We start from the raw sequence: 22,024 nt of genomic DNA, 5'->3' as shown, positions 1-22,024 counted from the left end.
CCTAGTGGGAAGGTGCCTGCAGAAGTCTGGATGGGACTGGTGGTTGTTCCGACCGGAAGCCATGGTGGTGGGAAAATAAGGTGAGGGATTGGGAATGGGCTTTGGGGATGTAGAGGATGCGCTGATAGATCAGACTGTAGAATAAGGGAAAGAGAGGGAATGAAGATGGGGTGGGGGAGGAAATCAACTAGAAAATAGTCATTTGATCTTTTGTGTAACACTTCTACAGAGTCTTGTGACATGCACAATCTCTTTTCTTTGTCACAATAATAGTATGATAGTTATCCTGTAATGTCCATTGCACAGATGGGAAATGGACAACTAAGAGGTCAGGTCCGGCGACTGAAGTGCTGAATGTAACTGGAAGCAGCTGTGTGAGCAGGGGCTTTTCACACTTACCACCTCGGCGTTTTGGCCCCAAATCCCTAATTCTTTTCTTTTTGCCACGTCCGTCTTTGGTTGTTCTGTGAAATAGTGTTTATTCATTATGATAATTTAGTGCCAAGTAACCTTGTGAATAGTGTTCACATTTTGGCAAATCATTTTGCATTTTATAGCCCTGCTTAGATTTATGTTTAATTTGACAAGTCTTGCAAAAATGACTATGATAAAAAAATGTTATAAAAATATTCTTCTTAAAAAGAAAATATTAAGGGTTTGGATATTTAGTGCTTTCCCTGTGGTTTATTTTGTACTGGTTAGAGCCAGGCAGGCCCTTTCGTTAGCTGGTGTTTGATTTTCTCCATTATACTGAACACTGAACTAGCTGTTGTTCTCTTGGTCCTTTTACGGAAGCGCTGGTTCCAATACTGAACGTGAATGCTCCCAGTTCTGTAGTAGGTACATCATGTCGCAATCAAAACACTTACTAGGACAAGCATCCATGAAAAGTGCTGATTCCTGGCGGGACTACTTGACGACCTAGTGGTTACTGAAGACCTAGTGAACTGACCATTTTCGTTGTTGTCATGCTGTCTTATTCTTTTCAGGTTTATCTAAAACTTCACCTGTAGGATGAGATGTTGAGATTGCCGATTAAGCATAGAAAAAAAGAGCAAGTGAAGCCTAGTAAACCATCTGAACTTCTTTTTTTATGACATACATACTCCTTTCTTTTCCCGCCTCAGATTCCTTGACAATCCCCCACTCTGTCAGTTTCTTCTCTCATCTCCATTTGTCTTTGTTCTCCCTGACCTGCATACCCATTCTGGACTTTTCTGCCTATTGAAATGTGGCTTGTCCCTGAAAGCCTGTCTCACACCCTCTTCTGGGTTGCTTCTTTTCTAAATGGCCTCACTTCTCCTTTCTGTGCTTCTTAAGTGCTTTGTTTATACTTCTGTTATATTGCAGTTGGGCTTAATTCTGTATAAAATCTGCTCCACCTTCTCTTCCTGAATACATACATAGCTATACTCTCCGACATGTACACCAGCTTCTGAATTCCCTGAGGACCAGAGTGTATGTCCTTTATTTTTCGTATTTCTTAGTACTAAACACAGTGCTTTAAATAGTAGGTGATCCCTAAAATTTAGTGGATTATTAAGTTTGAAAGAGAACCACTAGTCTTAGGCAAATTGTATTTTTTATAAGACAGACTTTTAATTTTCTATAATAACAGAGTTAAAACTCTGTTGCAGTTCATGTTCAAAATACGTAAGCCTGGGTACAGATCTGTTTTATACAGATGTATCTGTATTTGACTTTCATATATATAAAAGTGGGAGATGGCCCTTTTTTCCTCTCAAATTGGTATTACCTGCATTTATTACAAAGGTTGGGAGAACAGAATTATTGTTGGCCATGAGCAGTCAGTCACTATAAATTATATATGTGTTCCTGGAAATGATCCCAGAAATATCTTAAGCTCCAGAATCTTTTAATCAAAGGCAGGGCTTACTTCAAAAGACTGTTTCATGCTCCTAGGATATTTATGCAGGCTGATCTCTGCCTGAAAGAGAATGGTTTGTAATTCCAGCCTAGATTTTCCTGCAGAAAATGTAAACATTAAAACTGGTGATGTGTTTCAATTATTTATTCATAATTCATACAGATACCGGGGGTGCCAAGAAAATGTATACACATGACCTGTAGACATCTTTCGTTATCAGTATATTTTGAGTATTACAATTTTAATACAGTTTTTTCCTTTCTTAAACTGTGTATAAATTTTTTTGGCACCCCCTGTATTTACCATGCACTGTTCATATGAGTGACTTTTCATTTTGTTTCTATATTTTAGAATTGAGAAGTTGGGCTTTTTCTCTTAGGAATCAATCATGTTCAGGCAGACCCACCTTGTTGTTATTAAAAGTTTAAGGAGAAATTAGAAGTGATCAGGGAGGGATAATTTTTAATCTCTTTGAATCTCCACATAAAAACAGATATTGCTATGAAGACGGCAACCCCCAAACCCACAGACAACATAATATTTAAAACTAAGTAGGTGATAGGTTAGCCCACATATGGTATCAGTAGACATGAAGGAGAAAGTGGAGGAAAGAAAACTGGTAGCAGGTACTCTCTGGAAAATGTGGGGAGCCATCCTAAAAACAGCAGCCGAACCAGGAGGGAACATGGGAAGCAAGGTAGGGATGGATATTTCTGGAGCAATCTTGGCCTCTGGACCCTTGAAACTAACCAAGTAAAGCTCCCTCTACACAGAGCCCTGCTCTAAGGAGCAATTGTTGGGAATCAAGGTTGGATTGAGTGGGGGGTGGCACAGGCAAGGGATGGAGAAGGGTCAGGTCAAAGTGGAGGAGGGAAGCGGAGCCAATAGATTTCCTAAATCAAAGGCCTTGTTTGACAGCAGGTGGAGACAGAACAAGTTGTTCCAGAGCCATGAAGCTACAAATGCTATACTGACCGCTTTCCTTTGCTGAGGGTGCAGGAAGGCTCAGCCTAACTTGTATCTGTTTATCTGCTATGCCTTTATTGCCCATAAACATAATTCTGCTCCTTATTTACCTCTCTCTCTTTTTAATATGTATAGTACTTCAATAATAGGACACATAACACACTTCAACTGAAAAAAATAAGTGGAATGTTTAGTATAAAAGGTCAGTGAGGTTGGTCTTATAGAGAGGTGGGTCAAAATCTGAGTCTCAGAAATAGGAGTACCCTTTTTTAAAAGGTTCACATACAACATTAAAGAATATTGACTGTATTTTAGACCACGAAGAAAATCTCAGTAAATTCCGAAGAACAGCAATAATACAAACATGGTTATAATGGAATAAAACTAGAAGTTAATTATTTTTTTTGTCATATAAGAATTCTTAGTTTATTAGTCTTCTTGTGGCAGATCTGCTCCGTTGTCGCAGGTAAAGTCACTGCCGAATCTTGACTCCTTCTTTCTGCCAGCACCACTACTGGCCTTTGTAGGCCCCTGGACTGTCTCCATTCTGTTCTTTCATTCTTTTCACTGTTTTCTTGAGGCCTTTTACTTTTCATACAGGCCATATCTTGCAAGCCTGTGTTTGAGGTTATGTTTCTTTGCGTAATCCAAGGAATCATAAATCATGCCTAAGCCAGTTGTCTTGCCACCATCAAAATGGGTTCTGGATCCAATACAAAGATGACATCTCGTGTGGTCTTGTACATTTTGGCTAGTTTTCCCCAAAGTTCTATCTTAGGTACTGTTTCCTTCCCAGGGTGAAGGACGTCAATGACCATTTGTTTCCATTGACGTAGTCTATTGGTCATCAACTTCCTGGTCCAGGTAGTTACTGTATTGTTCATGATGAGACCAATAATAGTCTTAGACAAATCATTTGCCCATAGTCATAAAATGGATCCTCAGAAAAAAAAAAAAGAGAAAAAAAAAACTGAGGGAAAAAAAAGGAATCTTGTTTAACGACCTTAATGTTCTCAGCAGAGTTTTCTGGCGTTAATCTTTGTGGACACAGGACAGAGAAAGTAAGAGGCCATTGAGATTTGTTTGGGCCCAACACTTCAGTGATTCTGTATTTCTAAGACAAGTCCACATCCACTATTTGTATAAAACATGACTGGATTTTATCAGGCATCCAAAGAGGAAGTTGAGTTTCGGTATAGAACAATATCAAGAGCTTTTTCCACTTCTTCTCATTTCTGTGGCATCACTTTAATTAAAAGTATTTCTTCTTATAATGGAACATGACAGAGCAATATTTTATCCTCAGTGACTTCTCATTTCAGGATATTATTCACCACCATAAATAATGCATTAGGATATTAATGATGCATAATAGTTGTGATAGTCCAGATGAACTGTTCTTCTTATTCAAGTGAGAATTTTTAAATAATAAAAATGTCACTATAAGATAAATGCTGAATGATATAGGAGTGGATCACTTTAAAAATAAAGTTGATGAAACATTTTAAACAACAGATACTTGTTTCTTAATGGCTCCCCTAAAACTTAATTGAAGTAATAAATCATAATTATAGGAAAATAAATATTCACACTGTTATTTTGTTGTTCTATTTACTTCATTCATCGTGACTTTCACAGAATTTTGTTTGGGTGAAAGGGAGGAAAAACGAAGACCAATGTGTTAGGCAAAAAACATAAATTAATCAGATTTGTTTCTCAAAAACCTTATGTTTTAGTTATATCGTTAATTATTTATTTGCCAATATTTTAAGAGGAAAATAATGGACAGTAGGTATGGCAGAAAGGAAATATCCTAATGATGAATCAATGTCCAGTTTTTAAAGAATAAATGATTGCATATAATGTTCTAGTAGAACACAAGAGTTATAAGAAAATATCTAACAATCTTGCCAGATTGTTATAGTGACCAAAATGGAACTGTTTGCTAAATTATAATTTATAAGTTATATAGGACTATTTCTTCTTAATGTACTAAACATGCATTGGTTCTGCTACTCAGTTAGGAAAAGTTGTTGATACAAAAGGACAAAGATGACATAATTGAAATCCCCAAAGTAGGAAGGATTTTTATGGAATACCAGAATAATACAGCTTTGATACATTGTCTTATGAGCTAAAGGCTCATTCTTGGAATATTTTAAGCATTTAAAAGAATTCTCATTGTCGTGAAAGATGAGCTTCTGATTTCTCATTATGTTTCTTTTTTTTTATTCTCCCAGAAGTATTTTATATTAATACCAGTAATTGTTTACAGATATTTATATACATGGTATGTTACCATTAAATAAATGGCAGGGCTACTAACAGAAATAAAAGTCAGAGGAAGGTTCTATTGTAGGAAGATACAATTGGTCTTATAATCTGATGTTTGTAATGACTATAAATTTTCCAAACACCCTGGAAAAAGCAAATTATTTAATGGAAAGTTTCAAACCACACAATAGCCATTTTCACTCAGTATACTTTGCCACAATTCAGTGCTCAGGCTCTTTAGAAACAGCTGATCCCAGCGCATACGGCACATCCTCCTGGCTGAGGCTCCACATGGAGGAGGAGGCAGTCGCTCAGGTGAGAACACCTGCCATGGTCTCTGATGTGGGGGTTGGGAGTCCTTCCACCCTGCACAGTGTCACGTGTTGCCTGTTTACCTTTTGGAATGTTGCTTCCTCCAGTCCTGATCGATGGAACTCTTTGCAGTGGTGACTCTCAAGAAGCTCTGGTCAGGAACAGAGGAATTTTTGATGGCAGGGATGTATGACGATGAAAACATTTCATCTCAGCTTCCAGTGAGTGGGCGACCGTGAGCAGGCCAGGGGAGCCAGGCTTCTGTGAGGAGAACTCAGATTCTGTGGCACATCTACAGACGTGGGTGATCCAAGAGAGCTTTCTGTGCCCTCAGTCTTGGCTCCCACGGGCTTCTGGCATCTAGGACTGCCTTCTCATAGCTCATCCAATTCTGCAAACCGTTCCGGCGGTAGTGGTCTGAACGCCTTCTCATTCCAAGAGACTTTCTCCAGGACTGAGTTCTCAGTTTTCAGATCCATGGGTATCACTTCATTGGGGGCTAAAGTTGCTACCTCCACAGAACTAGTGACGGTCTTGGTATTATTGTTGCTGTCACATGCAGGGCAGTCACACCAGAACGTCTCGGTTCAGCAGGCTTGCGGCTCAGCAGGCTTCCAGCTCAGCAAATGCTGTTTACGGACAGGGACTTCATAGAATCGGATAAACCACTGTACTCAAGCATGTTTCTTGCAATGAGGTTCAAAATCATCTTCAAACAGTTTAATCACTTTAGCAACATATGGATATTCATCATCGTTCCCTTTAACCCACACAAACTGTCCAACTGGAATGTGACTCTCCTTTGAACAACTTTCTAATGTCACACTCATTTCTTTGTAGGTTTGGAATATAGCTTTCAATCCAACAATGGCCTGCCAACCCATGAATAAGTTCGTCTGGTCTTCAGCCTTTTAGGGTAGCATGCCATGGCTCCTGTATTGCTCTGGCAGTTGTAAGGGGTATTTTTCTTTGTAGCTGACAGGCCCTGTATATAAGTATTGTGAATAGCTTCAGTATATGTTACTTTTAACGGCTGATAGAAAACGGAACTGTCGGAAGTAACCTTGGAACTTTTCACCCTTTCTCAATAAATCAGGTGAAATAGGCTTTCGCTACCAGCTGGATTCCTTGCAGCCACTGGGCCACACACCAGAGCCAAAGTGAGCTCCTCGCTAGGAATGCAAAGAAGGTCTCCTGTTATGTTTTTTAACATCAAATGAAAACTTAAGAAACACTGAAATCTAAGACTGAAAAACAATCTAAAATCTGAGAGAGAGATCCACTGATTATACGGCAGTTGGAACCAGTTGGAGACAAAGCTACCTGGGGTTTACCTCTGACACACACGGTTTCCTCAAACACTGTAGAAAGATTGGCAGACACTTTAATGCATGTAGTCTATCTGCCTCTGAAGGGGCTGTGCTCACAAGCAAAGTGAACAGCAGTCTTCTTGTATCTCCTGCCACTCTGTCACATCAGTTCAGACTCACACCAGTGGCCAGGGCATCAAGTGGAAGGGGGCTGACCCATTGCATTCTGGGAGCTTTGGTCCTCACGCATGATTGACTAATGTACTAAAGGCACATGCAGAGAGAAGTACTAAAGGCCTTGGTGGAAGAACAGATAGGAATTGTGACTTTGATTATGGTATAGTTACTGTAATGACAGAGAGCAGAGCCAGGCGTAGGGGTAGGAGAAGCTGCCAGGTCAGCTGCTCAGAGCAGAAGCAAGTGGATGCCTGTAAACATCTGAAAATGCAGTGGGGTCCTACACACCACCTTCTTTCTGGATCTGAGAGTGGGATTTAACCATCACTGGAGTGAACACGGCTGCAGCACATGGGGATCTAACACACAGGGGTGGGTGCACTTTTTTTGAAAAGAGCCAAACACTAAGTACTTTAGGTTTTGTGGGTCAAATGTTTTTTTCTTCCTCCTACTCTGATGTTGACATTGACATGAAAACAACCATAGACCATATGCAAACAAGTGAGCGTGTCTGTGTTCCCTCAACCTATATTTATATGGACACTGAAATTTGAAGATACAAGTTTTATGTCAAAAATATTATTTATTCTTCATGTGATTTTTTTTCAATCATTAAAAAATGTAACAGCCACTCTTATTTCGTGGGCAGTGGGCCAGATTTGGCACATGGACTGTAGGGTGTCTATTCCTGATGTAACATAGGGAAAATATTATATTCCTAAAGGAGAAGCTAGAGCAAATACAATAGGAGCAATAATCAAAGATACGATATAAAAAAAAAAAGCTTTTGCCTGTAGGTTAAATGGACTTACCTTATCCTAAAGCTGGGAAAGAGAGCTTCTGGCTGGAGCTCCTGTTGAAGGTTTATGGAGGTAGAGGCGTGGAGTCTGAGCAGAGTCCTTGACAGATGGTAATTAGTAAGTTCATGGACATGTCATATGAATGAATGAGAGAATAAATGAATAAAATATGAATATAGGTAAACAGAGTATGATGTGGAAGCACTTCATAAGAAGAACAAGGACAGAGAAACAGGAGAAGAAGCATTTGTCTGAGACTGGGAATTCCCAAGGGTACTGTTGGGCATGGGGCAGGTCTTCACATGCCATGTACCAGCCCAGCTATATCTGAAAGATTAGGAGAGCTACTGAAAGCTTTGAAACAGTGGATGGAGTTGTTTCATGTACTACTACTACCAACAATAAACAAAGCCAGACACTGGTTACGATGGTCGGGTCAGATTTTAATCAGTGATGTACTATTGTAATAGGGAGGAGAGTTCAGTGTGAAATGAACTCAACTTTGATTTGTACAGAAGTGACTGGACTTTTTAAAGGGAGAGTGAGGGAGTAGGAGAGGGGGTAAGCAGGGTCCCCTAGAGTCAGGCAAATGAAAAATTACCAAGGGGTGATGACTATAAACGCTAATTAGCCCAGCTGTGTCAGTTGGCAATTATGGAAGTTAGGATCTACCCGCCCACAGAGACTGAGGAGGCGGCTCCATCTTTCTGATGTTGACATTTCAAAGGATTGGCATTCGATCCTTGAGAAAGACACTCCTGAGTTGTAGGAGATGCATGTACATCTCAAAGGGACAGAGAAGATTCACAGTTATAAGGCCATGATGTATGGGCTCTAAGAAAGGGTGGTCAGCAGATCCTCAGGTATTGGCTGGGATACACTGTCAATTCTTTGGGCAGCCTTGAACTTTCTCAGGCAGATCCTTTAAGGAAGGGGGTATCATCCCAGAGATGTGACCTTAAGCTGTTGGAAATTGTGTTAGTGTTTAAGTCTCTTAATGTGGGGTACAGAGGTGGGGCAGCAGAATGGACAAAACCATTTGTGTTGAGTCTGTAGTTTTTAGGTACCAAAGTTGAAGCCTAGTTGAGAAGAGGGTTCAGAGGCTCCTGGCTAGAGTTTGGACAAGGAGTGAATCTCTGTCACCACGTATGGATGTGTGCATTTAGATAATGCATGGACTTCCCTGGAGGTAGGAACAGTGTAGTTCTACTGAGTTTACTACAAGATGACATGCCTTTGAATATGCGTCTTCCTGCTCCCTGGAACTCCTTTGCACAGCCTTCACCTAAAGCAAGCCTCCTAGTCCTTTAGGCAGCTGTCGAAGGTGCCTCCTCTGTGAAACCATCCTGCATTTCCCTGCCTCCCCCTTCTCCCTGGAAAAGGAACTCTGTCACTTGGTTTTGCTTTTACTCTTTCTCCCTCTCTCCCTCCTCTTCTCCCCCTCTCTCTCTCTCTCTGTCAAGCAAAATGAATTCCTTCTACTGCACCCCTTGCTGCTTAATCACATGTCCCTTTATGTTACATTTATTTTTTGAAATTATTATTTTTTTAATTAAAGTGTATTGGGGTGACAAGTGTTAGTAAAGTTACGTAGGTTTCAGGTGTACAATTCTGTGATACATCATTTATATGTCACATTGTTGTGTTCACCACCCAGAGTCAGTTCTAATAACCATGAAAGCACCTGCAGGCAGAGACAGCATCTTTTATATCTCAGGTAATAATTCATTTTCGAGGGAAATAGGTGATCAATAAATACTGGTTGATTTAAACTGATTTTCCTTCTTTGGACTAATGACTTAGTACTAATGCACCTATTTTGACAGTTAACTAGTTCTTTTGGCTTTTTTTATCCTACTGTACTTTCCAAAGAATGCACAGACATCGTCTTCTGGTTTCAAAGAATTAATTTAATGTCTTTAATGTTATCAGAATAAATTTTTATATTTGTGACTATAATAATGCTTAATCCTGTATAGAGGGATAGTGGGCTGGTACAGTGCATTTTCAGTAATAATTTACTACTTCATGTTACGATTAACTTTTTGGTAGCATGCTCATACATTAATTTAAAGATTCACACACTTTACTGAAAAATAATTAAAAACTGTAAACAATTGTTGACAAAGTTGATGCAGAATAAAAGGCTAAGATTTTTTTTGCCTGCGTAACTCTCTTGACATAGACATTTGTTAATTTTATGCATTGTTTTACAGTAAGTAGTGAAGTCGTTTATATTTCTATTTATTTTGTTTAAGTTAAATTATAGGTCAGGCAGCATTACTTGTAAAATGCTTAGCATGCATTTTACTACTGAAATAGCCTCTTGAGAAACTTAAAATCAAGTTCACACTGGAGAGCAAAGGGACATACGAAGGCCTGACAATTAAGTTCACGAACTTGTTGCAACGATGTTGCTGACCTTTTTTGATATCAGAGGGATTATTCATTATGAATTTGCACTGACTGAACAGTTAACCAAGTTTACTATTTGGAATTGCTGAAAAGGCCTGCGTGAAAAAGTTAGATGACCTGTACTTTTCACCAACAATTCATGGCTCTTGCATCACGACAATGCACCAGCTTACATGGCACTGTCTGTGAGGGAGTTTTTAGCCAGTAAACAAATAACTGTATTGGAACATCCTCCCTATTCACCTGATCTGGCCCCCAAGGACTTCTTTCTGTACCTGAAGATAAAGGAAATATTGAAAGGAAGACATTTTGATGACATTCAGAACATCAAGGGTAATATGACGACAGCTTTGATGGCCATTCCAGAAAAAAAGTTCCAAAATTGCTTTGAAGAGTGGACTAGGTGTTGACATTGGTGCATAGTTTCCCAAGGGGAGGACTTCCAAGGTGACCGTAGTGATATTTAGCAGTGAGGTATGTAGCACTTTTTCTAGGATGAGCTCGCAAACTTTATTTTCTGACCTTGTAAAACAGCCAGATGACAACACAAGCTATTTACTTAATCGAATACCCCCGTGGATTGGTTAGTGCTAGTGGTCCATTCCATAGGATCTCAGAGAAGGGGATGGCCACTGTGAAGGGGTGGCCAGAAAGGTTTCAGTGCAGAGATGAACTAGTGGTGGATTCTAAAGTCGGTGTAGGTTGTGAGGAACGTATTTGTGTCCTCTGCTAAAAGGGAAGAGTAGTGGGCTGTGATCTGAACTTGAAGATGGCAAAGAAGAAACAAACACAGCACGCAGAGGAGGACAAGCTTATTCAGAGTCAGAAAGACCAAGAGAGGAGAGCACTTTTTGTGGGAACAAAGTAATGAACAGTAGAGTGTGCAGCAGGGAGTCTGATGGAGTGAGGCATTGGGGAAAGTCAGAAGGATGTGTTTGGGGAACTTAGAGTTGTTGCAATGTTTGCTGAGACTGAAAAATGTCTTAGTGAAGGAAGTACATAGGCACCTGAAAAGACTAATGTCATTAGTTATTAGGGCAGCGCATGTTAGCACCACAGCGAAATGTCCCTGCACACCCACTAAAATGGCTGAAATTGAAGACTTATAATATCAAGTGTTGCCAATACCAAGAGCAGCTGCCCTCCATAAATGTTGAGGGCAAAACAGAAGGATGTGGTCATTTTGGAACAGTTTCACAGTTTCTTACTGAATTAAGCATAAACTTAGGATATAATACACCAGTCCATTCCCAGTTATGTATCCAATAGTTATTTACCCATGTTTCTGCACAAACTCCTGGATTCATGTTTAGAGCAGTTTTATTCATAACAGGAATAAAAACCAATTTCCATTAACTCATAAAGTGACACAATTTAGCAATAAAAAATAAACTATTAATCTGTGTAACAACACAGAGGCAACGAAAGAGCATTCAGTAAAGTGACAGAAGCGACATACTCAAGCTTATATGCTGAATGATTCCATTCATATAAAATTGTAGAAAGACAAAGCTACAGTGACAGAAACATCTCAATGGTTGGCAATGGCTAGGGAAGGAGGTGGGGATTTACTGCAGAGATGCAAATGTTTTTATTCCATCAAATGGAAAGAGATGATCTATTTTATGAGTGTGGCGATGGTTTTATGATTGTAAACGAGTGTCAAACTCGTTAAGTTGTAGATGTATTATTGGTGAGTTTTATTGCACTAAATTATATACAAATAAAGTTGACTGAAAAAAAAACCAAAACACAAACCACTAAGCAAAATAAATACATATTTGATAACATTAAAATGAAAGACTTCTGGATATCAACAAGTACCATAAAAAAACAAAAAAAAAACAAAAACAAACCTCAAATTGGAAGAAGATATTTTTAACAGGTCCATATAACACTGATAAAATGTTGCTATCCAGAATATATAAAGACTCTTACCAGTTAATAAGGAAGAAAGAATATCCAAGTATAACAACATTCAAGACATTTGTAGAAGTACTTCGTAGAAAACTCAAATGGCTTCCAAATACTTGGGAAGATTGTCAAGTTGTTAGTAATAAGGGGTGTACAACCTAAAGTCACATTCTAATTCTTGTGCATGGCAAAAGTAGATTAATTTTTCAAGCATTAGCAAAGATATGGACCAGTGGCCATTTTCATACATTCCTGTTGGGATTGTAAATTGGTACACCACTTGGGAGAGCAATATGAATATACCCAATAATGTTGAAGGTGGTAATATCTGAGACCTAACAAATTCTCTCTAAGAAATATACCTGGCTTCGACCAACTCTTGCACATGGGCTCATGAATATGTACATACATATTCACTATAACAGTTTTGTAATAGCAAAAGCAAACAAAAGACCGCTGTTAGAATGGCGAGATCCCAAACCCTCACAAGACCAAATGCTGGCAAGGATGTTGAGTAACAGGAACTCTCACTTGTTGCTTGTGGGAATGCAAATGGTACTGTCACTTTGGAAGACAGTTTGACAGTTTCTTACAAAACTAAACATACTCTTACTATATGATCCAAAAATTGTGCTACAAAGTATTTACCCAAATGAGTTGAAAAATCATATCCACAACAGAAACCTGCACACAGATGTTTATAACAGCTACATTAATAATTGCCAAAATCTGGAAACAACAAAAATGTCCTTCGGTTGGTGATGGATAAATAAACTGTAATAGGTCCAGACAGTAAAATATTTTCAGTGCTAAAAAGAAATGAGCTATTAAGCCATAGAAAGAGAGGGAGGAAACTTAAATACGTGATACTAAGAGAGAGAAACCAATCTAAAAAAGCTATATACTGTATGATTCTAACCCTGTGACATTCTGGAAAAGGCAAAAACTATGGAGACAGGAAAACGATCCGGATTTTTCAGGGCAGTGAAATTACTCTGTATGATACGGTAATGGTGGGTAGATGCCATTATATATTTATCAAAACCCATAGAATGTACAACACTAACAGTGAACTGTAAGCTATTGATTTTGGGAATAATTATGTTCCAGTGTAGGTTCTCTGACTGTGACAAATGTGGGGGTGGGGGAGAGTGGGGACGATATTAGGGAGTTCTGTATTTTGACTTCATTTTGCTGTGAATCTAAAACTATTCTAAAAAATAAAGACTATTCTAAAAACATACAAACAAAAGATCTCTAAATTTTGTCAGTAGGAAAATCGATAATTAAATTGTAGTATATTCACAGTTTTATACTGCACACAGTGAAACTATAGCTCTATGCATCAAAAAGAATTCTAAGAATATGATGTTAAGCAAAAATCAAAAAAATCAACGTATAGATGGGCATATACATTATGATGCCATTTATATCATATAATATGAACAATTCTGTAATTAATATTAGAATATAGAAATATATGGTAAAATTCTGCAAAAAAAGCACTTGAGTGATAACTAGAATTCAGCACAATGGTTACTGTTTCGGGAATACGGACAGTGGAATCAGGGGAGGCACCTACTGCAACTGTGTATGTAATAGTTTATATTTTAGCTGGGTGTTGAAGTGTAGGTGTTTATTGTAGTACTTTTAAATTCATTAATTCGATAACTATTAGGTTGGTGCAAAAATAATTGTGGTTTAAAAAGTTAAAAACAATCGCATCTCGGCCTTTTGGCTAAGATCAAGTGTAAAAGTTAAAAATAACTGCAAAACCATACTTACTTTTGCACGAAGCTAATACTTTATTGACTCCCTACTATGTGCTAAGCAGTGTCCAAAGTCAGGGATAGAGCAGTGATCAAGACACCGAGTCATCTTGTGGATTGTTTGTTCTCATGGATGAAGACAGAAAATAAATAACTTAGTTGACAATTAGTGATACATCATGCAAAGAACATTAAAGCAAGGCAGTAGTAAATGACAGGATGTCTGTTAGATTGGTTTGGCCATAGAAAGCCTCCCTGATTGCTGAGTAAGAAGAAGGAACCGGCCATTGGATGTGGAGACGAAGAAGCATGGCGGGCAGATGGAAGAAACAGTGCAGAGACTCTAACATGGAAATGAGCATGGACTGTTCAAAGGATGAAAGAGGCTAGTGTGGTTGGAGTCTAGCCGGTGAGATGGACAAGTGATAGGACATGAGGGCAGAGAGATGGGCAGGGGCCAAATCATCAAGGGCTTTGCAAGGTAGGATGAGAGGTCTGGCTTTTATTTTAAGTTCAGTGTAGAGCTCTTGGATGGTTGTTAACACATGTGTTGTGTGGTTGCCTTATGGAGAGGGGATTGGAGAAGACAAGAGAGGACAGTGGCTTCAACTGGGTCTTAGTAAAGGCAATAGAAGTAGTTAAATGCAGAACTTTTGTTGGGCTGGATTTGTCAGTAGGAAAACTGATAATTCAATTGTAGTATATTCAAGGTAAGGGAAAAAGGAATGAAAGATTTTTGGATTGGACTGTATTGTTCAGCTGAACAAAATTGGTGGGAAGTGTAGAGAAAGGAAGATGTTAATATGAAGAGTTCTATTTTGACTGTGCTAAGTTTGTGACATCCACTTAGAGGTGTCAGTAGCAGCTTACTGTTAGCCAAGAAGACTAAGGAGAGGTGAAGTCTGGTGTTTAAGACCCTGGGTGTGGGTGAAACTCACCAAGGGGGACTGGAGTTATGGAAGAGATGGGGACTCAGGTCAGGCATTTAGAAGTATCAGAGGAGAATGATTCAGCAAAGTAAACAGTAATTTTCTTTTTCTCCATCTTCTAAGAATAGCAAAATCTTTCTCAGAATCCTTATTGCTTAAACTAGAAGAATAGGCTATGAGTTTAATAATGCACAAAGCCATAGGGGACTAAAATGTAAATACTGTGCACAGTTGAATTTTAATAGTAACTATATTTTGTCACTGAAAAAGTTGAAAAACACATGATGAATACAAAAATAAAGTCACACTTTTGGAAATTATTTAACAGCTGAATAGTTGGAAAAAAGTCAAGAATGTAAAAGGAACAAAACAGTTGTCAAAAATACAAATGATAAGGGCAAAGAAATAATTATAGTCATATTTCCTATGTAAGAGAAGAAAGAAAATTGAAACTAACACAAAACTCCATCCCAGAAACAGAAACATTTGAGAGGAAAAAGACTGATTTGTAAAGAAAAAGGGGGACAAGAATAAAAGAAGAAGAAGAAGCCCTGAGGCTGACCCGTGGATTTAAATAATCAGAGGGACAGGCTGGGGGTAATGTTTATTCTCTACCGTAACAAACTGCAGAGAAGGATAAGGCATGAGTGCTTCAGTGTGTTTTGACAGAGTAATGACTTCCATAAAAGTTAAAATCACCATCCGCCATTTTTATAATTGCCTCACTACAAAAAAATAAGGTACCAGTGGGTGTTAGACTGAAGGACTTCAGCACACATCTAAAACCCAGGAAGAATGACTATATGAAACAGTTTAAAAGCATTTTTAGCAGAATCACATCAAACAGGAGTATAAAGGGATGGCTTGATTCAGAATAAGTAGGAAGCAATGGAGCCACCTATTAACTATCAACAGTAACTCACATTTTGAAGTTTATAAGTTTTTAAAAAAGTATACTGGAGCTCACATTGAGAATTTCACTGTGACAGAGTATTCAGAATACAGGAGTAACACTCAAGGATAAGTTTAGTAACTGGCTTCTTTAAAAAGGCCAAGCTTCTTCTCTCTTTTTTATATATTCGGATGATACTACCCATGTGTTTGAATCATTCGTTCCTTCAGGAGCAAGTTACATTCCCTTAACCAATCAAGTTCTTCGTCTTGTTAATTGTTCATTCATCACTTGACCCTGACACTCATTCTCATTTGTCAATTCTGCCGCCATCTGGATGCATAAGAAAGTGAGGTTCCTGATGTCAGGAGCTCATGGTCTCTTACACGGGCTCTGATCGCCCAACTATTGTCTGTGAGGACCCACAGTTTTTTCAAGTTGTATTGGTAGTTAGGGATGTAAGCATTTTCCAGCAGATTAGCAATGAGTTCTGTGACCAAAACAAACAAACAAACAAACAAACCACCCCAAGAACCACTGATATCGTGTGTGATGGGGAGACACTGGTTTTTGGTTTTGTTTTCAAATTCTACTGATCTTAGGGAACCCAAATTCTTAACCTTGGCATCATTTCTTTGGGGCTTCTATCAGTCATTGCAGCAACATAATAGGGTAAAGGAGGCTATTTTTTTCTATATAGAAGAAACCGATATTTTTGTAAGATTCACTATTATCTTGTTTTTGTCATATCTGTGCCTCTGATAAACGATTCAACATTTATATAAATGTGCTCAGAGGTATTTTTCCTGGTGAAAATCATGAACACTAAAAATATAATTCTTCAAGGTTTGTTGTTTATTGCGTACATCTACATAGGTTTTGCTCTAAACTCAGAGTTAGTGTTAACTTAAATTTTTAAAAGGCTTTTGACTTTTCTATTTCCTCCTCTTTATTCTGCTGGTAGAATTAATAGTTATCATCGATTAGAGTGTTTTTACCCTACCCTGGCTCCCAGAAAGTGACATTCTGGAGAGAGAAAGGATGAAACTTGCCCTATTTGAGTATGGAAGAAGAAAGGTATAAGACTTGATTTACAGAGGGTTAATAATAAAGAGAAGAAATGATACAAAATAAGATTATGAGGTTGAGGCCTTGGAACATGCAACTTCTCTCAGAACTCTGCAAAGAAAATTGTCAAATTGTCAGCACTGTAATGACCTTTTGGTGTGGTGGACTTCTGGGCCCTGAGATACTTTCCACCTCTATTTGTTCAAAGTTATAAAGCAGGACTGGTTGGATCTAAGTATAGTCTCCCTGAGTGATGAGTCATGCCGCCTGCTAATAAAAAGTTTTATACTTTGACATGTGTGCTAAGTTTTTGTTGTGGGTTGTCAATGTTTTATGTCCTCCTAGGGGCTTTTAGGAGAATATGTTTTCACAGCACTGTGATCCCATTATACTGTGAGCCAAACTAATGAGTTTTAATTATACTAGGGGCTGTGGAGCTGCTGACACCTTCTCATAATGTGTTTTAAATTGGAAGGATGGAGAGCGGAAACGAAAGGTTTAACCTGGAGTCATGTTTGGAAGATAATTTCCTTGCCTGCGATGCCGCCTCTCATGTTTATTTTTCGAGTTGAAGAATCTGGTTGATTTGTGGCATTCCCATGTATTCGGTGGAAGAGAGGCCATTTGTTCTTGACTTTGGGGACCCAGATTTTAGGCCAAGGTTTTCACTTTCTGTTTGGATTTGAATAAGTCACCTGACAATAGTACTTTCTTTGCCATGGCTATGACAGGAGGCTTACTGAGAAAATGCCATATGATGATAGATATCTGGATAGTGAATGTTTGAGCAATCTCTTCCCTGTTCTTATGACTAACAGAGCCTAGGCATTCTCTGCCTGCTTGGAAATCTCGTTAATGTTGTTAATATTTTTCTCCATTGATTACTGTTATTACCATCTCATTTTTTGTGTTCCCTTAGTCTGTTAAACATGGCTATCTGGATGTAAGCCCTACTTTTCTTTTGTGTCCTAGTTGACATGTAGATATATGTTATTTTTGGTATTTACCGATCTCCTAGTTCTAAAAATTGGAAAGGCCCAAACAATATCTTTGTTGCTCAAGTACTGAGGAATGCCCTGCTCCTCTGTGGACTTTTCAGGGATCACAGACATCACTGACTGTTGATAAGATCTCCAATGCCAAGTTAGGGCAAAACGCTTCTCTCCTATTTTCCTGGTAATATTCCTACAGTTTGTTATCAGATCATTATAATGATGGTAGAGAATTCATTGATGCCGCCAGGATACGTGCGGCTTTTTCACATTTTTGATAAAATAAACACGATGAGCTTGCTGGAGAATCCCAGCTTTACACTGTCAACACATCGTGAGGACATCAGGCATCTGTGAGATCAGTTGAGTTTTCTGTGAATCAGTCTGAGGTGTAACCACGTCTTTGTAACTATCTTACAATAATTGAAGTGAATTGACTAGAAAAGTAGAATTCCTGGTATGTAGTGAAGACTCACCTGGTGTTTGTAGAACTGAATAGATAAGGACTTCTGTTTGCCAGTGGGCGAGTGGATCTGCTGTCAGTGGTACAGGCAATGTGAGTGTTGTTTGTGACACATGGATTTGTTTTAAATATATCCTAACTTTGTAATGACCAGTCAATTGCCACACTCTTTAACCACCAGTAATTTCAATTAAATAAGTAACATATTTTAAAAACTATAATCTCATACTTAAAATTCTACTTAGAGGATGAAAACAATACCTGTGCTTTACCTTACATTCACCTGAGATCTTCCTCAGTTGAATACACATCTCTTACTGCTGAAAAACTCACGGTTGCAAATATTTAGTATTAGAACATGCAGTTTCTTGTGTTTTCACGGGAGCTATAAATATTGTTTCTAGCATGCTATTTGTTAAAGAATTGAAGATCAAAAAGTTGTAAGGAGCATATTGCAGGAACTCCATTTAGTATGGATGGTGCAAAGGATATCACCATACACTGCTTGAAAGAACTCTAATCGTGGTAATTCCAGAGCTTTCTAATCGGTTGATACTATGTGTTTAAAAAGTAGTCCTCTTTAGTGAAAACTGAGCTTCCTGTTACAACTAAAATTTTTCCCATTTAGGGTTTTTTTCCCTAGTATTATTAAACAGCACCAATATCTTAGTAATGATGTTCATAAAACACAGCCTGATGACTTTTGTGTCTTCTCAATGACAGAAGACAAAAGCAGTCTAATTATGATTTAGTTTGTTAGGAGATGAAATGCATGTGATAAGACCAGTAGCTTCACCTGTTAAAGCCCATCCTTCTAACCATTATCGATTAGCATAGCTAGAGTGTAGTTTTCTTGTTGGTAATCCTGTCATCAAACCCTTTGATGCTGTTCTCTTTGAACAACAAACTGGCTCATCCCATTCCAACACAGCCATAATTTAATTGAAATAAGAATTGAAATATATTGTTGCAATATGTTTTCATTTAACCCAGGGAATTTTTGGTGATAAGGTAATTGATAATACAAATGGTCCCATACTTATTGATGGTGAGAAAGCGATACACATTCATGGAAAACCGTACCTCAAAGTTTGAATTCTGCTCTTTCCAGACTAGCAATGTGCAGTCTGCTATTCTCTGGTGATGCTGGGCAATGGGCGAGTGGCAGTTCCCTGTCAGCCCTGCGATCACAAGGGTCAACAGCTGATACTCTACTGTATGTATGCTGTGTGACAGCAATTTTGGGGTATTGTGTTCCGAGCACGTTTAAGGTCGGCTCGGCTAAGCCATGATGTTGAGTAGGTTACAGTATGAAATGCACTTTTGACTTACAATATTTTCAACTTAACAATGGTTTTATTAGGGATGTAACCCCATCATAAGTTGAGGAGCATCTGTGCATCTTTAAAAATACTAAGCCTCAAGCTTCTTCTCAAAAGCTTTTCTATTATTTTACTAATTCATAAACTTATCAGCTGTCAAACTAATAACGACTGAATTAAAAATCAGAAACTTCAGTAGGTTTGATTTCCTGTTACCACCAACTTAACAACCTAACAACTTTTTGATGTGATAGAAAGTATAGCAGCATGACTCTACAGTTATGGTAAGAAGAGCAAAAAGGGTATATACAGCCTTTTAACTAAGAGCTCTAGGAATCTGAACCAAGGTGCACTCATTTGCTAGGTTGGTGCAAAAGTAATTGCGGTTTCAAAGGTTAAAAATAATTGCAAAAACTGCGATTACTTTTGCACCAACCTAATAACTAATTCTGTTTCCAGAGGCCTGGAGTACAAATCTCACTATATTCTCAACAGTGGGTTCCTAGGGCGGGTTGATTGTATTGGTGACAAGTGTCCCTGGGTTCTACAGGTTGGTCTCATTCCTCTATGGAGTGGTCAGCTAGATATCTCCCTCAGAATGTATCTGCATTGCATGTTAGTTACTGCATGGTTAGGAAATACACAGGAAGGCTGCTAGGCTAAGAGAACGCAGTCTACATTTGTCAGGGGCACAGGCCCTGAAGGCAGAGGCCTTCAGTTAAAATCACAGTTTTATCATATCTAGGTGCGTTTGTTGTCAACTTTTTTTTTTCTATTGTAAACAACACTGCAGTGAACATACACATACAAATATCCACAAACATCTCTGGGCACTATTCAGTTATTTCCTTAGAATGAACTCCTAGATAAAGGCATCTATTTTTAGGGCTTTTGATATTTACTGCCACATGTTATCCTCCAAATAGTTTCTAATCTTATGGCTTGTATTTGGGAACATCGCTTTTCCATTCCCTACCACATCACCATTTGAATTCAAAATAAGAAAGCTGCTACTCTAAAGGGCAAAGTTTTCTGTTTTGGAAAAATTGTACTTCTTTGATTACTGATAAGGCCGGCGATTTTCCATATTTACTATGTTTGTGTGGATTCTGTGTTCATATCCTTTGCCTGTTTTTCTAGTCGAGTAGTTGTTTTTGATACATAGCTATCATTTATACACACACACTATCATATGTGTATAACGATTTCCAGTTTTCTTGTTAACAGATTGGTTAAAGTGTTTTGGTTATATTGAAGTTTTAAAAATGTATTTAGTAAAATCTATCAGTTTTGTTCTCTATATTTCTGCCTTTAGAAAGGTCTTTAGAAAGTTTTTTCATACCCCATAATTTAAAAAATATCTATCTCTTCTTCTAGTACTTTCATAGTTTTCTAATGTTCTTAATCTTTATGGGATTAATTTTTATATAAGACATAGGAGTTTTGAATTTTTTTTTTGTAAAGGTGGTATATTTACTGGTAAAAAAATTTCTAAACATACAATGAGAGTCTCCCTCATACCCCTAATTTATATGAATGTCACTATATTAAGAGCTAAATAATTTAATTCCTTAATAATGAAAAAATTTTTTATATATGATCATATGAAAGTGGCTCTGTGGTTGACCTTTTAAGTTTCACTTTTCAAAGAAAAGCTGTGTTATAGTACCTGAAAACTTTATGCATTTTTGATATTAAATATACACATGTACCTATTCCTTACTTTTTCCTGCCGATCACATCAATTGCAATAGTCCTTGCAATCGTATCAAGTACAGGTATTTTCCAGATTTTAGGACGGTCTCAGCAGTGACCCATATACATTTGGAGTGTGCTCTACTTTACATGGCTACCATATTGTTGGAAAATGGAGACCCATGGGGCCAAATCCACGTATCCTTTGTCCCACACAGCATTCCTAGTTATCAGATAATTCAGTAAGTGCCACCAGTGTAGCCCCGTTTTATTGATTTGTGTGAATCTTCTGTGAAGGGTCAAGAGTGTGTTTAGGGAAAGTCTTGACTTAGCGGGGAATGAGTGGTGTGGAAGGAATACAGGTGACTGTCCTCTAATTCTGTCTCAGCGCCTGTCACGGACCTCGCTTTACAGTAGAATTCTTTCTGAGTACAACATAATCCTTTTGTAAGCGGTAGGTACAGGCTGACTACATGGAGTCAGAGTTAAACAACTAGTGTCATCACCCCTGCTTTGGCAGCTTCATGCCTTAACTTGGAAGGCGGTGTGACCGTGGGGGGTGGGCATACCGGACCCGGGGGCCGGGACTGGACTTGCCACCAAGCTCATCCTGTTCTGGGCAAGTCCCTTCATCTCCTTGATTTCTTAGTTCTGAAGTGGCAATAATAATTCCTTTTCCTCATCCATTATCATTGTTTTGAGCATCATTTAAGTATGTAAAGTACACTGAAAACACGTAACACACTACTCAAGTGTAAGTTGCTGTTAAGGAAAGAGAAAAATCTCCACTCTGATTATTTTGTGCATAAACTCAGTGCATACGAGTCTGTTGTGCTCT

General features: G+C 38.3%; 1 protein-coding gene across 4 annotated transcripts in view; it reads left to right on the top strand.

The window, feature by feature from the left end:
* The window catches only part of RYR2 (ryanodine receptor 2), a 567,940-nt gene that overhangs the window by 163,010 nt on the left and 382,906 nt on the right, over positions 1 to 22,024 (top strand). The gene's annotated exons all lie outside the window — the stretch shown is intronic.

Source organism: Rhinolophus hipposideros (genome assembly GCF_964194185.1).
Source record: "Rhinolophus hipposideros genome assembly, chromosome: 26".
Taxonomy (NCBI): domain Eukaryota; kingdom Metazoa; phylum Chordata; class Mammalia; order Chiroptera; family Rhinolophidae; genus Rhinolophus; species Rhinolophus hipposideros.
The sequence above is the reverse complement of the archived record's forward strand: the minus strand, read 5'-3'. Positions and strand labels throughout refer to the sequence as shown.